This window comes from Monodon monoceros, unplaced genomic scaffold, assembly GCF_005190385.1.
Source record: "Monodon monoceros isolate NGI ecotype Baffin Bay Population unplaced genomic scaffold, NGI_Narwhal_1 Super_Scaffold_16, whole genome shotgun sequence".
NCBI lineage: Eukaryota > Metazoa > Chordata > Mammalia > Artiodactyla > Monodontidae > Monodon > Monodon monoceros.
In genome coordinates this window covers 70228749-70245490 of record NW_021703772.1, presented here as the reverse complement: position 1 = coordinate 70245490, position 16742 = coordinate 70228749, and the positions used below count along the sequence as shown (strand labels likewise).

The following is a 16742-nucleotide window of genomic DNA, read 5'->3' as shown; positions in this document are numbered from 1 at the left end:
TGAGACACATAGAGTGGAGGAAAAAGGAATATGTTGAGGGAAAAGAGGACCTTTTAGAAAATTGTATTTGAGAAACATGAAACATATAGTTTAGTCTGTTCATAGAAATCCTACACAAAGAGCATGCAAGAGTCCTTTGATTTCTAAAAGGACATAAAAAAGTCAAGGTCGCAGAACCTGTGTCATTGGATGACCCTTAGTATTCTGCTTGTAGTTTAGTGACATTAGAGAAGTACTCAGTTTAATGGAAAACTTGAGTTTCACCTCTTGTACACCACTGTAGTTTGTACAGTATTTCTTGTCGAGATAGGATTCATTGTATTATCTATCATATAACAAAGTACCGGGCTTCCCTGGTGGTGCAGTAGCTGAGAGTCCGCCTGCCGATGCAGGGGAAACGGGTTCGTGCCCCGGTCCAGGAAGATCCCACATACCGCAGAGCGGCTAGGCCCGTGAGCCATGGCTGCTGAGCCTGCGCGTCCGGAGCCTGTGCTCCGCAACGGGAGAGGCCACAACAGTGAGAGGCCCGCATACCGCAAAAACAAAAAAAACAAAACAAAGTACCCCAAATTTACCCCAATATATAGCAACAACTATTTATTAATCACTTTTTGTGGGTCAGAAATTCAGAAGTGACTTAGCTGGGTAGTTCTGATTCAGGATCTTATGTGATTGAAGTCAGAATGTGGCCAAGGGCTTCCAGTCACCTGAAAGCTTAACGGTGGTTAGAGGATACACTTCCAAGATGGCTCACTCCAAGATGGCTGTTGGCAAGATACCTCACCACATGGGCCTCTCATCACAGTGTGCCAGCTGTCTTCCTCAGAGTAACAAAGAAAGAGATCCAAGAGAGCAAGGAGGAAGCCACAGTGCTTTCTACAAGCTAGTCTCTAAAATCACACCTTTGCTTCCACTTTATTCTGTTCATTAGAAACAAGTCACTAAGTGCTCCAGAGATAAAATAAGTTCTTCTTGAAAAAAAAAAGATTATCAAAGATTTTGTAGACATACTGTATTTAAAAGCATCACAGGGGGACTTCCCTGGTGGTCCAGTGGTTAAGACTCCGTGCTCCCAATGCAGGGGGCCTGGGTTTGATCCCTGATCAGGGAACTAGATCCCACATGCCACAACTAAAAGAGCCCGCATGCCACAACTAAGACCCAGCACAGCCTAAATAAATAAATATTTTTAAAAATAAAAATAAAAGCATCACAGGGATTGTTGATTGTGGTATACAGAAGAGGGTACCAAAAGATCAAGGGTGTGCGTGGGGGCAGCATAGTACATCATTTACCATATGATAAATATTAATGAGAGTTAAAGGAACCTGGCAGAATTTAATAATGAATTTGACTCACCTGAATCCTATTGTTATTCATCTCAGAGGAAAGAAATAATCATAGCTTATTATCTTGAGAATAATTTCAAAAATTCTAATATGAATATAGACTTTCCAGAGGAGATTAGCTGAGCAGTGCTTTAGAGCACCAAGAAACTGTCGCATGTTATTACTTTAAAAGTTAGAAATTGTAATAAATCAAATAACACAAAAATGCATACACTTATTCTTGGCAAAGACTACTATCTTGTTTGCAGGACACCATTGTCAGACATAGTAACATGTCATGATAGCAGTTATTATTTAGCAAATTTTATATTTTAATATAAATACAAATTCTGAGAAGGGATCGAACCCAGGCCCCCCTGTAGTGGAAGCGCAGACTCCTAACCACTGGACCACCAGGGAGTTCCCCTGGATCATTTTTATGATCTTGGAAACGAGATTTTTTTATAATACGGCTCTGGGAACCACTTCAGTTGCAAACTAAATGCTACCCTAGGTGTGTAGGGTGTGACAAAAGATTTTGTCATCTTTCTATCCCTTTTTTTGTGTGGAAGTTATACAAAAGTCTAGAGTGTTTTGACACAAGAAAATATAGAGAGCAAAAATGTAGAATACATAAAAGAATTTAGTGATGTTGGTAAATTTTCTTCACTCATTCATTCAATAACTCTAAACTGCCCTCTGATTTAATAACCAATATAGACGTTATTGAATGTTATAAAGTTTTTTCAGATTCTAGGATCCGAGATACAAAGTATATATTATATGAGTTTATTTGAACTTTTAATTATTTAGAGACCATGTGTTCATGTGTATAGAGATGTTTTTATGCTTTATTTCTGATTTTCTATATATAATTTATTCTTTATACATCTTTTTTCATCTGAGTTATATGCTTTAAACAAAAGTTTAAAAGTACAAAGAATGGGGCTTCCCTGGTGGCACAGTGGTTGAGAGTCCACCTGCCGATGCAGGGGACACAGGTTCGTGCCCCGGTCCGGGAAGATCCCACATGCCGTGGAGCGGCTGAGCCCGTGAGCCATGGTTGCTGAGCCTGCACATCCGGAGCCTGTGCTCCGCAATGGGAGAGGCCACAACAGTGAGAGGCCCGCGTACCGCAAAAAAAAAAAAAAAAATACAAAGAATGCAGTTGTTACTGAAAGATGCCAGTTAGACAGTTGGCAAATTTCTAATGTAGCTATCATTGTGATTAGATCAGCAGATACATGGTAGCTTTGAGGAGCAGGAAAGATTTTATAGGTTTAGAATAGTAAAACAGTAATGGAGCTGTGGAGCTGCCATCAGTGCTAACATTAAGGAAGTAGGATGTGCTGTACCTGTCAATTGCAAGTAAACATAGAAGCTCTGATATGTTTGAAGAAAGCTGATGTCTAAAAATTCACTTGTCAGTCAGTTAGACAAGTTTTTGGGGTTTTTTTAACATCTTTATTGGAGTATAATTGCTTTACAATGGTGTGTTAGTTTCTGCTTTATAACAAAGTGAATCAGCTGTGCATATACATATATCCCCATATCCCCTCCCTCTTGCATCTCCCTCCCACCCTCCCTGTCCCACCCCTCTAGGTGGTCACAAAACACCGAACTGATCTCCCTGTGCTATGCGGCTGCTTCCCACTAGCTATCTATTTTACATTTGGTAGTATATATAAGTCCATGCCACTCTCTCACTTCATCCCAGCTTACCTTTCCCGCTCCCCGTGTCCTCAAGTCCATTCTCTACATCTGCGTCTTTTTTCCTGTCCTGCCCCTAGGTTCTTCAGAACCATTTTTTGTTTGTTTGTTTGTTTTTTTAGATTCCATATATATGTTTTAGCATGTGGTATTTGTTTTTCTTTTTCTGGCTTCACTCTGTATGACAGACTCTAGGTCCATCCACCTCATTACAAATTACTCAATTTCATTTCTTTTTATGGCTGAGTGGGCAAGAAGTATTTATTGAACTCCTTCTATTTTCCCAGTCTTGCTAGTCCTTGATAGGAATACAAAAAAATTTAAAAAAAGAGTAAGATCTTTCCCCTTTAAGGAGCTACAATCTGGTTGGGGAAACAAAATTTGGAGACCCAAAGCAATTAGCAAGCAAATTAAAAGACAATGTGAAGTCCTAATTACATGACAAAATGAAATCCTAATTATCATTTTATGGTACAGATAAAACATATAGGACCTTAATTTAAAAATAAAAATTCCCAGTGAGCTGAAGGTAGGCTTGATCAGGCACTCAACATTTAGTTTAAGTAGGGGAAAGAAGACAAATTCTTAACTTGCTTATGTGGTAGTATGTGCATAGATATGTAAACTTAAATTTTTTGCAGCATTTTAATAGAAAAAGAATAATCTCTAGGCAAGAACCCATATTATTCCAGGCTACTTTGGAGAACATTAAATAAACTGAGGGTTTTGGGGGCTTCCCTGGTGGCACAGTGGTTGAGAGTCTGCCTGCCAATGCAGGGGACACGGGTTCGTGCCCTGGTCCGGGAAGATCCCACATGCCACGGAGCGGCTGGGCCCGTGAGCCATGGCAGCTGAGCCTGCGCGTCCGGAGCCTGTGCTCCGCAACAGCAGAGGCCACAACAGTGAGAGGCCCGTGTACCGCAAAAAAATAAAAAATAAGAATAAAACTGAGGGTTTTGAAAGAGCAATTTCATTTACTATAACTTTTTTAAATTACATAATCATGACTTCAGAGGAGAGAGTGCTTCTTTTTGTTTCCTTATTCTTTATTTTTGTTTCTTTATTCTGTAGACGGTTCTTCAGTGAAAGGCATTTGCCCATGGTGTATTCCTCCAGTTATTATATATGACAGTTTTGGCAGACACTGTATGAACTTTAAGTTGTTCTGCTGTCGGCCTTCTGTAGCTTATAAAATCCTAGCCTCACAAATCTAGGTCTTGGATGACATCTCCATCCTTGAACTGTTCCTATCTCATATACTCTGGACTTCAGGAGCACCACCCACTTAGGGATCTCCATCTGAGTTTCAGGCCCCCATAGCTTCTTTCAACATCTAGATACTTTCTCTATTGCAAGTCTCTTAAACTATATTTATTTATAGGTTAGGTTTATTGTCAGGTACCTGGTTTTATATACATTGTAAATGCTTTAAAATAGAGTATCGTGTACAGGTATATGATAAAAACACCTGTTTTTAAATATGTTTTTATTATTTGAACAGAAGTTAGAAATTATATTATTAGTCAAGATATGTAACTATCAAGTGATTTCCTTGGCAAAGTAAAATATGGTTTACATTACCAAAACACATAGTACCTTTCCTGAGAGAGGAACTTTAAAAAAAATATGACTGCTTATGTTCTCACCTTTGTATTACTCACCTTTGTAAAAAACAACAAAAAAAATGTATCCCTATATTCCTTTAAGGCTCGATTCTTTCTTTTCATCATCTCTTATTAGATAGAAATGCCCATTGTACAATGGCACATGACAGCCTAGCCTGGGGATTACAGAGGATTGGAGAAAACGTGTGTATGTAGCAACTTACCTTCTTGGTCAGAGCAAATGTCCCATTCCCCCTGGTTTTGTTTTTAGAGATTGGATCAAATATACCTTCTTTTTATATGTAACACTTCTATATTACTTTTCTCTGGAGATTAGTCTTTGTTTATAGACTCTCTGGTAGAATAATAATTAGAAGGAAAAAAGTTATTCAACAAGTTTATTCATTAAAATTCATAGTTTTCCCCAAGGTGTCATAATAAATATATCACAAACTCTAAGAAAATTGATATCCAAATCATTTTAATGTTTACATTGAAGCTTCTGTTGTAGAAATTGTTTCCAAATCTGAATTATTAATTCATACTCTTTCCTGTTTTGAGTCTCTGGTTTTGTTTTTGTTTTTTTTATTGAAGTATTGTTGATTTACAATGTTGTGTTAGATTCTGGTGCATAGCAAAGTGATTCAGGTATATATACATATTCATTCTCATGTTCTTTTCCATTATGGTTTATTACAGGATATTGAATATAGTTCCCTGTGCTATACAGTAGGAGTTTGTTATTTATCTATTTTTTATATAGTAATTTGTATCTGTTATTCCCAAATACCTAATTTATCCCTCCCCCACCCCCTCTCCCCTTTGGTAACCATAAGTTTGTTTTCTATGTCTGTGAGTCTGTTTCATAAATAAGTTCATTTGTGTCATATTTTCGATTCCACATAGAAATGTTATATGGTATTTGTCTTTCTCTTTCAGACGTACTTCACTTAGTATGATAATCTCTAGGTCCATCCATGTTGCTGCAAATGACATTATTTCATTCATTTTTATGGCTGAGTAGTATTCCATTGTGTATATATACAACATTTTCTTTATCCATTCATCTGTTGATGGACATTTAGGTTGCTTCCATGTCTTGGCTATTGTAAATAGTGCCACAGTGAACATTGGGGTGCATGTATCTTTTTGAATTATGGTTCTCTCTGGATATATGCCCAGGAGTGGGATTGCTGGATCATATGGCATCTCTCTCTCTTTTAGCTTTTTAAGTAACCTCCATACTGTTTTCCATAGTGGCTGCAGCAATTTACATTCCCACCAACAGTGTAAAAGGGTTCCCTTTTCTCCACACCCTCTCCAGCATTTGTTACTTGTAGACTTTTTAATGATGGCCATTCTCATCAGTTTGAGGTGGTACCTCACTGTAGTTTTGAATTGCATTTCTCCAATAATTAGCAATGTTGAGCATCTTTTCATGTGCCTGGTGGCCATCTTACCTATTCTTTGGTTAAATGTCTATTTTGGTCTTCTGCCCGTATTTTGATTGGGTTTTTTTTTTTTTTTTCTGTTACTGAGTTGTATGAGCTATTCGTATATTTTGGAAATTAAGCCCTTGTTGGTCACATCATTTGCAAAGATTTTCTCCCAGTCTGTAGGTTGTCTTTTCATTTTTTTTATGCTTTCCTTTGCTTTGCAAAAGCTTATAAGTTTGATTAGGCCCCATTTGTTTATTTTTGCTCTTATTTCTATTTCCTTGGGAGACTGACCTAAGAAAACATTGGTATGATTTATGTTGGAGAATGTTTTACCTATGTTCTCTTCTAGGAGTTTTATGGTGTCATGTCTTATATTTAAGTCTTTAAGCCATTTTGAGTTTATTTTTGTGTATGGTGTGAGGGTGTGTTCTAACTTCATTGATTTCTATCTAGCTTTCCCAGCACCACTTGCTGAAGAAACTGTCTTTTCTCCATTGTATATTCTTGCCTCCTTTGTCAAAGATTAATTGACTGTAGTGTGTGGGTTTATTTATGGGCTCTCTATTCCCTTCCATATGTCTGTTTTTGTGCCAATACCATGCTGTTTTAATTACTGTAGCTTTGTAGTATTGTCTGAAGTCTGGGAGGGTTATACCTCCAGGTTTGGTCTTTTTCCTCAGGATAGTGTTGGCAATTTTGGGTCTTTTATGTTTCCATATAAATTTTAGGATTGCTTGTTCTAGTTCTGTGAAAAATATTGTGGGTAATTTGATAGGGATCACATTAAATCTGTAGATTGCTTTGAGTAGTATGGCCACTTTAACAATATTAATTTTTCTAATCCAAGAGCATGGAATATCCTTCCATTTCCTTGAGTCATCTACAGTGTCCTTTATTGGTGTTTTGTAGTTCTCAGCTATAAGTCTTTTCACCTCCTTGCTCACATTTATTTCTAAGTATTTTATTTATTTTTGGATGCAATTTTTTTAAAAATAAATTTATTTATTTATTGGCTGTGTTGGGTCTTCGTTGCTGTGCGCGGGGTTTCTCTAGTTGCGGCGAGCAGGGGCTACTCTTTGTTGCGGTGTGCGGGCTTCTTATTTCAGTGGCTTCTCTTTGCTGCAGAGCACAGTCTCTAGGCACACGGGCTGCAGTAGTTGTGACACGCGGGCTCAGTAGTTGTGGCTCGTGGGCTCTAGAGCGCAGGCTCAGTAATTGTGGCACACGGGCTTAGTTGCTCCATGGCATGTGGGATCTTCCTGGACCAGGGCTCGAACCCGTGTCCCCTGCATTGGCAGGCAGATTCTTAACCACTGCGCCACCGGGCAAGTCCCCTTGATGGGATTTTAAAAGGGATTATTCTTTTACTTTCCATTTCTGATACTTCATCGTTAGTGTAAAGAAATGCAACAGATTTCTGTATGTTAATCTTGGTGAGTCTCTGTTTTTTAATTTAATACATAATTTTAGTTTTTGCTTTGTTATTATACTAGAAATAATTTTTGAGGGGAGAAGAAAATGAGAAGTGGCATATCACTTTTTAAATCCTCTTCCCTGGCTTCTAAGAAGATTTAAATAGCTCTAATATGGTATTTCTCCCCTTATTTCCCCTTTCTGTACCCTTTCTCACATTTCCCATTTTTCTTTTTTCTACTCTTCTCCAGAGCCCACTAAACAGAGTTACTGTATTCTGTTCTTCCGTGATTTATCTTGACCAAGGCCTGAAAGGCTGTTTTTTCAACCTCAGTAGGTTGGGGCTAGCCCTCCAAATCAATATAGTTTCTCTTATTAATATATTATGATCTGTCATCCTAAAAGTTCTCAAAATCTGTTTTAAAGATATTTGTTTCTTCATACTTCCCTGGCGGTCCAGTGGTTAAGACTCTGCGCTTCCAATGCAGGGGGTGAAGTTTTGATCCCTGGTCAGGAAACTAAGATCCCACATGCCGCATGGCGTGGCCAAAAAAAAAAAGATATTTATTTTTTGGTTATAAATGCTTTTTGCATTTGATCTGTTGTGATATGTTGTGGTGGGTGGTTTGGAGGGGGGGGTTGTGGGGGTTTTTTTTTTGTTTGTTTGTTTGGTTGAATTACATGAAGAAAATCCAGCTTCACACAGATACGTAGTTGGGAAAGGGAAGAGTATTTTAATAACCTTTTTAGAAATTGTAGATATTTTCCTTTGATACTATACCAAAACTTGGCAAGTGGTAATTTCTTTGTTAGCTGCAGTATGAAAGCTGAAACCAGTGAACTCTTCTGGTACATTAAAAGCCATTGGTCTGTCTTGTACTTCGAATGCGTCTTTTACTTATGTATGATTTTGTAGCATCATGAATTGGTCATTTGGAAAATACCGGTTCAGGGAGCTATGCACAGCTTCCAAATATTGACTTATTTCATGATATAATATTTTAACTCACATTTAACATCATCACTGATCTCATCAGAAAAGTCTTTATACTGGGCAGCTGTCAAGATTATTATAACAGAAGTTTTCCAAAATTTACACTTGAAAACTTAAATTTTTTCGTAAACAACAAATCTTTTCAGTTGTTTTCCTTAAAGTGGGAAGCTAGCTTCATTTGCTTTTGAGAATATGTCTGAATAACCATAGCTTGCATGATAATCATGCTTTCAAGTGAAAATGGCATTCCATTAAAAAAGTGACTAGTTCAACTTGCAGCTCGAACACTTGCGCAAGTGTTTTTCCCCCTGTACTTCAGTATGAAATAGAAGTCCTTTGTGTATATTTCACATTTTGTCACACAGAATACTAAAAAATGTTAGCTTGGGATCAAAATTCAATAAAGTTAATAGTTTTTACTGTGTCATCATCAAGGATATTCTTAGGTGAAACTGGCTTCCTTTTTGATCGAGTATACGGCATTGAAGAATACAATGAGTACAGTTTGGTAACATGGCCTTGGTCATACTCAGGCACCAGCAGTTTTACTCACCATTGCTTTTGTATCATCAGTATAAATGCCAACACAGTAAAAAAAAGGCAAATAATATTTAATACTATTGTGACAGTTGTTGACCCCATGAGTTTCAGGGTCTGGGGTTTGATTTTACCCTACCTACAAGCTAATAAGTTATAACTTCATGGATGCTGGAAGAAGACATGAGGCTCCTGCATCAGAGTAAAAAAGGTCTCTGTTATTTATAGAACAGCAAGCAGCTAGAGCATTATATTTGCATTGGTCTCGTGGGGGACACAGGGTGGACCCAAATGGATGCCTGCGCATGCAAAGGGTTGCATTATGCTGTTAAAAGATGGTGTGGTGCCTGATGCATTTCTTGAGCTATTCCACAGAACCCTAGACTTGTGAAATGTTGCATAGTATGTATTCTTCGTGTTAATTTTTAAAGGCACAAGAATGTATTATAGGATCCAAAATCAACAGTAAGAAAACTACTTAGCGGGAATTCCCTGGTGGTCCAGTGGTTAGGACTCCACACTTTCACTGCTGAGGGCCCAGGTTCAATCCTGGTTGGGGAACTAAGATACCACAAGCTACGTAACGTGGCCAAAAAGAAAAAAAAAAAACAACTACTTAGCTTCATTTTACCATAGAATCTCTAGCTAGCACTTTTCCCAATATTGTATTTTAACAACTCTTATTGAATTTGTAGTCCCCTTTAAGATATTGCTAGAATTTGATGGGGGAGAGATGGGGAGGACATACCTAATTTATCATTTGCACGTAATATGCTGTGTTCTTTCAGTGTCTTTGTTGCTTGCTTAAGGCACTCTTGCCATGTTATGAAAGCTTTTTTACCTGAAAGATATTTTTTCTTTGCCAATTAGACATCTTTCCATACACTTGATACTCGGCTCTCAGATAAATAGATAGATCCTAGAATCCTGATAAAACTATTGTAAGGTAGTTTCCAGGCATTCTGTAAGTCATTAAACTATGATTTTTTTTTCTTCTCTGATAAGTTCCTTTTGGAAAACCAAATAATTCCGAGATGGGTATCTTTTGTTTTCTCTCTCCTGTTACGCTTATCAATAGTGGTGTGATTTTTATATTCCTTATTGGATGGGTTTACCCACCGTTATTACTACATCTAATTGCTCTTAACTATTTAACATTAAGGCAGCATGTTTCCCTCTACATTTCATCCAAATAATGATGTGCAGGAGGTCACTGACTTGTCCAGATTCCCTGAAAGTGTCACCTAGAATGTATTCCTGCTGGATGGCCAGTGGCCACAGTAAATGTTGCTTTCCTTCTTGCTGCTGCTGATTTGAACATTTTCTCTTCCTCCTCTTTCCCCATGCTGCAGCCACAGAATCCCTGTTCTTGTCCCCGGCTCTTGTTTCTCATCTTGTCCTGAGGACAGAGTGAAAACTTTTTAATAAAGCTGAATCTAAAACTCTCCCTTCGGGACTTCCCTGGTGGCACAGTGGTTGAGAGTCCGCCTGCCGATGCAGGGGACACGGGTTCGTGCCCCAGTCCGGGAATATCCCACATGCCGCGGAGCGGCTGGTCCTGTGAGCCATGGCCGCTGAGCCTGCGCGTCCGGAGCCTGTGCTCCGCAATGGGAGAGGCCGCAGCAGTGAGAGGCCCGCGTACCGCAAAAAAAAAAAACCCAAAAAAACCCAAAAACTCTCCCTTCTACTTTTTTGATAAATGTCCATTTCTCTTTTACATGAAGAAGATAATAGATCTTTATAGTTAGTTGTTTTTACTAAGTTTTTTCTTGGCAAAGTAAAAAGTTGGTAGCCCTTTATCAGACCCCTAGTTTTGTTTTGAATTTTGCTATTCTAGGAATGCTTAATCTCAGTTTCTTTAAGGTTTTATCTTTCCCTAAGATTTTTTTATTTTAAGGAGAATGGCCTTGCATTAACAAAGGAAAATGAAGATTAGAAGTGTGAACCAGATTTGAGGAAAAGGTGATTGGGTTTAAAAAAAATTTTTTTTAATATTTATTTTTATTTATTTATTTATTTATGGCTGCATCGGGTCTTTGTTGTGGCGCGGGCTCTTTGTTGCGGCGCGTGGGCTTCTGTCTAGTTGTGGTACGCAGGTTCCAGGGTGCGTGGGCCCTGTAGTTATGGCACGCAGGCTCCAGGGCGCATGGGCTCCATAGTTTTCGTCACGCAGGCCCTCTAGTTGAGGTGCATGAGCTTAGTAGTTGTGGTACGTAGGATAGTTGCCCCACGGCATGTGGGATCTTAGTTCCCTGACCAGGGATCAAACCCACGTCCCCTGCATTGTAAGGCGGATTCTTTACCACTGGACCACCGGGGAAGCCCCTGATTATGTTATATTTTAAAATGTGGTGCTCTACAATAGACAGCAGAACAAGTGAAAATATATTGGATTGAAAGAGAATTGAGAGTGGCTATCAAGAGAGAGGGTGGGCCTGAAGATACAGACTTTAGGAAATGAATACTCAATAGACAACACGAGAATGAACAATAAGAGAAAGGTGTATAATGAGGGAAGAACAGTGTACCCATGTGTGAACCTTAGAGAATGCCTACATTTTTAGTCTAAGAAGAACAGGGACCAATGAAAACACCAAAACTCAAAAAGAAAACCTAAATATTATACTGGTAGCCAAAAAGGTATCAAGAAGGAGGAGCTGCTCACTACTGTGAAGTACTGTCACTAATGGGAGATTCCGAGTTTTCTGTGGTTTTGTCCTGAGGGTGGCCACAATTCCAGTGGCTAAAATTCCAATTGAAAGCCCACCACCATTCTGGCTGGAAGAAGCAGAAAGGAAAATGGACCCAGAAGAACCACAGTCACCAGAGAAGGAAGGAGCCCCATAAAGGAGAGAGCCAGAGAATGTAAACCTGAAGTTCTGTGTTTAAACTCAGCCCGTCTCTGGCTCTCCCTAAAACCAAGGATGTGTGGGCAAACTGAAAGCAGTTTGCAGCTGAAGCATAAAGGAATGAACTGAGATCTGAGCTGCTGCTCTTCGGAGGAGTGACAGTTTGGAGTCTGAGTCTAACCAACTTAATTTCCTGCAAAAACAAAAACATCAACACTCTTTGGCACCATATAACCGAATATCTCCCCAACATAATATTCACAATGTTCTGGGTACAGTCCAAAATTATTCAACATATGGCGAGTCAAGAAAATATGACCCAGTTTCAAGGGAACAGATACCAACCCTGAGATGATGCAGATATTGAGATTATCAGACAAAGATTTTAAGTCAGCTACTATAACTATGCCCAGTCATCTATCAGGAGGTAGTTAGGAAGGCAGGAAGAGAACTAAGGTTTCGAGAGGATAGCATTAGCAGTAAGGTACTCCACTGTCATGCTTTGTCAAATGGTTAACTTTTAATGACAAGTCTGAGAAATACTTAAACTGTGAAATTCTGGTTAAGAAGCTATTGCCAAATTGCCTCTGTTAACACGTAAACTGGTTTGGCAGAACTTGAGTAAGTCTATCTAGGGTGATTTTGGGGTGTAAATTTCTTCTTGGACATTCTTGAGCACAAAAAGGGCCATACTAAAGGCCATTCCCCAGGCAGTATTTAAACATCAAAACTTGGCTTATAACTATGCCTCACTGAGAAATATATTTGTTGTATTACAGACAGGTTTTAGAGTCTTAAAAGTAGTTTGCATTGGTGCAATGTGTAAATGTTACCCTTCTGTATCTTCCTCACCATGCTAGGTAACCCTACTACTTCACTTCTCTAGCAGTCGGGACCTGTAAACTGAGAGGTTAAGAGCCTGAGGCGGTAAGGCTTGGGTTCCAGTTGCAGCTACTCCACCTACTAGACTGTAGACAAATATTTGATCTCTCCAGACCCTTAGTAACTATAGTGAACTTTAAAATCAAATTAAAGTACTTAATTCACAAGATTATGTGGATTTAGTTAAATAATTAATATGTGCAAATTGCTTAAATAACAACTATTTTCATGAAGATGTTTTCTGTTCACCATGGTAGTGGTATGACAAAAAAGTAGTAGTTAATGAAAAGGATTTTCCCAAATCATTTCATTTTAAAGTAGTGTTCAGAGAAGGGGTGAAGGAAGTATGGGAAACCTTACTTTTTAAATAGTCACTTACGTTATTTTTCTATTTTGCATGAAAAGGCATTCCCACAATTTGATATTTCTTCCTATTAAGAAAATCAGAAAGATAACTTTTTTTTTAATGTTTTATTGTAACATTGAATTGATAGAAGTTTTGGGGGATTTACGTTAAACCAAAACCTTGTAAAGAACTTGGAAGTAATTGGGATATTTAATTTTATTTTTATATTGTTTATTTTCTTGCCTCTTCCTTCAGAACTCTGGGATGGATCCCATTTTGCCCTGGAATTGTTCCCGCACTGGCAGTGGATTTGCCTAGCACACTGTGTCATGCGGAACAGACAAGGCTCCTAGGATTTGTGTTCCTCTTGCTTTTCTAGATTTTCAGTAATATTATTGAGGGTGAGAGAACCACAGATTTCACATGGCCATAAGTTCTTATAAATACAATTTCTGTGTATTTTTTTAAATTACCTTTTGTCCGCAAACTTCTTTTTTAATATGCTTTTATATTCTTATCAAATCTCTTGTAACTTTTTTCTGTTCCTATTTTCTACCTTAAGCTCTTCACTTTCTCAGCCCTTTTTTCACTCTCTCCCTAATTCAGCCATATTCAATGCTTGACTTCACTGTAACATTTTGTTTCAATATATCTAAAACTGGTAAATTCAACCTCAGTTTCTCCTTTAACATTTCATTCTTAGTTTCAAAAATCTAAGTGATACCTTATTTTCACTTTCTTTTTCCACTACTCATTTTTTCTTTTTCTGTAGTAAATTTTATTAAGTTAGTATTTATAACTATTCCACAGTTTATATTCCCTTTACTAATCCATGCCATCTCACCTGGGCTAACTTCCTGGTTGACATTGTTCCAAGCAAGAACGTAGCTCTTTTCTGTTTTAAAAGCGTAATCTCAGAAATGAAATCAAATATTGGCTACACTCAGTTGCCTGAGCCACCTGAAAATAAATATTCCTTTTGCCTGAAAGGATCTCAACTAAATTTTAGAGAGAATCTTTGATATGAACCCTGGAATAAAGCGATAGTCATTGCTATAGGTTAAATATGTATCATTGAAGACTTACCACCTTTATTCAGTATTAGCCTTTTAAAGTTTAGATTCCGGGAAAAAAAAATGGAAAAAATAACTAAGAGGTTGTTTTATCTTATATACCATAAAGAAGAGAACGTTTCTGTTTTTAATTTCCTTTTGAAGTATATGGCTTCAGGCAATCAAATAAATTGGTACAATGTCAAAATAAATAAATAAATAAAGTTTAGATTCCTTCCATATGAGAGGTATTAATGAGTTTGAATCGAATTATCTTTAAAAGTTCCATAACTCAATTTAATTTTGCTGACTTTAGTTGCTTAAAATTTTTAAGAAAAAACATGATTCTGATTAAAAATTTTTATTGCATTTCTTCTCCCCTAGCTTTTTGGAGCTATAAATTGACAAATAAAAATACTATATATTTACAATGTATAGCATGATGTTTTGATATATGTATACATTATGAAATGATTACCACAGTCAATCTAATTAACATATCCATCACTTCACATGGTTATTTTTCTTTTTTATTGTGGTAAAAACATTTAAGATTTATACTCTTAGCAAATTTCAAGTATACAATACAGTAGTATTAACTGTAGTTGCCATGCTATGCACTAGATCTCCAGAATTTATCCATCTGCATGACTGAAACTTTGTACTTAACATCTTCCCACTTGCCCTACCCCCCAAACCCTGGCAAGCACCGTTCTACTCTGCTTCTATGAGTTTGACTTCTTTAGGTTCCACATATAAGTGAGATCATGCTATATTTGTCTTTCTGTGCCTGCCTTATCTTATTTTACATAACATAATGTCCTTCAGGTTCATCCATATTGTCTCGAATGACAGGATTTCCTTCTCTTTTAAAGCTGATGTGTTCGGCCTTAAAATGTGTGTGTGTGTGTGTGTGTGTGTGTGTGTGTGTGTGTGTATACACACACAATATTCTATTGTATATATACCACATTTTCTTTATCTACTCATCCATCATCAACTGACACTTAGATTGAATTCATATCTTGGCTATTGTGAATCATCTCTGTATTTTTCACATTGATTTATAAAAAAAACAAAATACTTTTAGTACCAAATATTAAAAAGGCAGGCATTGGGGAAAATATACATTTCTTTCTTTGAAATGTTGGTATCTAACAGATCTTGGATTCCAACACAAAAACATTTCCCATTATTGCTGCATTAAGAATAAGAAGGTTTTGGACTAATTAAATATTAGCCACTTTTTGTTTTTTCTCCTTCTTAAATATCATTGCATATTCAACTAAGTCTTGAACAGAACCTTTTTTATATATAATACACATCTATGAGAAGCTTAAATTGATTTACACTAAAACAAATTCTCCCAATTTACATAAGAGGAAATTTAAGGAATCATTTCACAACGTCTTCCAACTGCTTTAAATGGGTTTATCTTAATGATTTAGTTGAATGACTTATCCAGTGCCATACTGGAAGTGTAAATGAAAAGTACGACGTGTAAAACTCTTATTTCAGTATTCATTCCACAAGTTCGCCATTTCCAAACTAGTACTTGGAACAGTTTATAATGTTAAGTATTTTAAGTTTTAGTACCTCAAAATAAATTCATTTGTTGAATGATTTAATGTTAAAATCTCCTAAAATATAATGTTCAGAATTCTCTTGCTTTCTTATTTGAAGTTGTAATAACTTCAACTTCCTACAGTGCGGGGTCCACCTGGATAATATTTGAAAATAGAAAAATACAAATTATCTCTTTTAACGTTTACTTACTCTCTGGGATGCTCAGCAAACTGAGTAGTCTTCATTAGGTAAGATCATTTAGCATTTAAAAGAAAGTCTGAGTTTCTGGGGAAAGTGTTGGAGTTGCTGTTAGCTATACTAATCCTAAATCCTTTGAAAAAATAAATGATCTTTTTCAGAAAGTTGTGTTCGATTGCTACAGTGGAAAATAATATTAACATTCTATACCCATTTTAGATAAACCCTACTTCAAAATGTCAGAGAACTGCTTTGCTTTTTCTTGAACTAACATGTTATGGTCTCTTTCGAAATTTTTTCTTAGGTTGTGGGGACATAAAACTTTCATTTGAAATATATCAATAGACTTATTTGGTGCAAATGATAGAAGGTGCAAATGCATTGCTCAGTACAATCAGTAATATGTCTCTTCAATAATTATAACAAAAATGATAGTAAGCAGAACTGTTCCTAACCCCAAAGAAGCTTGAAGTCCTTAGTTTAGATACTTCGTAGAAATTCCTCAATAAGTCAGTCCTCCTTTTACCCCCTGCCAACACAAGCAAGAAATCTTTTCCAGATAAATTCACCCACACCGGTTATCAAATCTTAACATCGCAGAAGTAAGTCAATACCAGTTATTTGGCGAGCCAGCTAAAATTTATCATTCTTCTCCTGCCTTTTCCTTCACCTCTTTCCCACCCCCACCCCCACCCCTTAGTTTTTAGGCTTCTTTAACTTCAGAAGCAATCATTCCTACTTTATGTCAAAATCAGTACTTTGAAAATCGGAGTAGTCTTCATTACTGTTTTCTGTAACTGTCTTCATTTTCAGACTAAAATTAC

General features: G+C 37.1%; 1 protein-coding gene across 12 annotated transcripts in view; it reads left to right on the top strand.

Annotated features, from left to right (window-relative positions):
* Positions 1 to 16742, top strand: part of TANK (TRAF family member associated NFKB activator) — an 88775-nt gene that overhangs the window by 59070 nt on the left and 12963 nt on the right. The window lies entirely within an intron of this gene.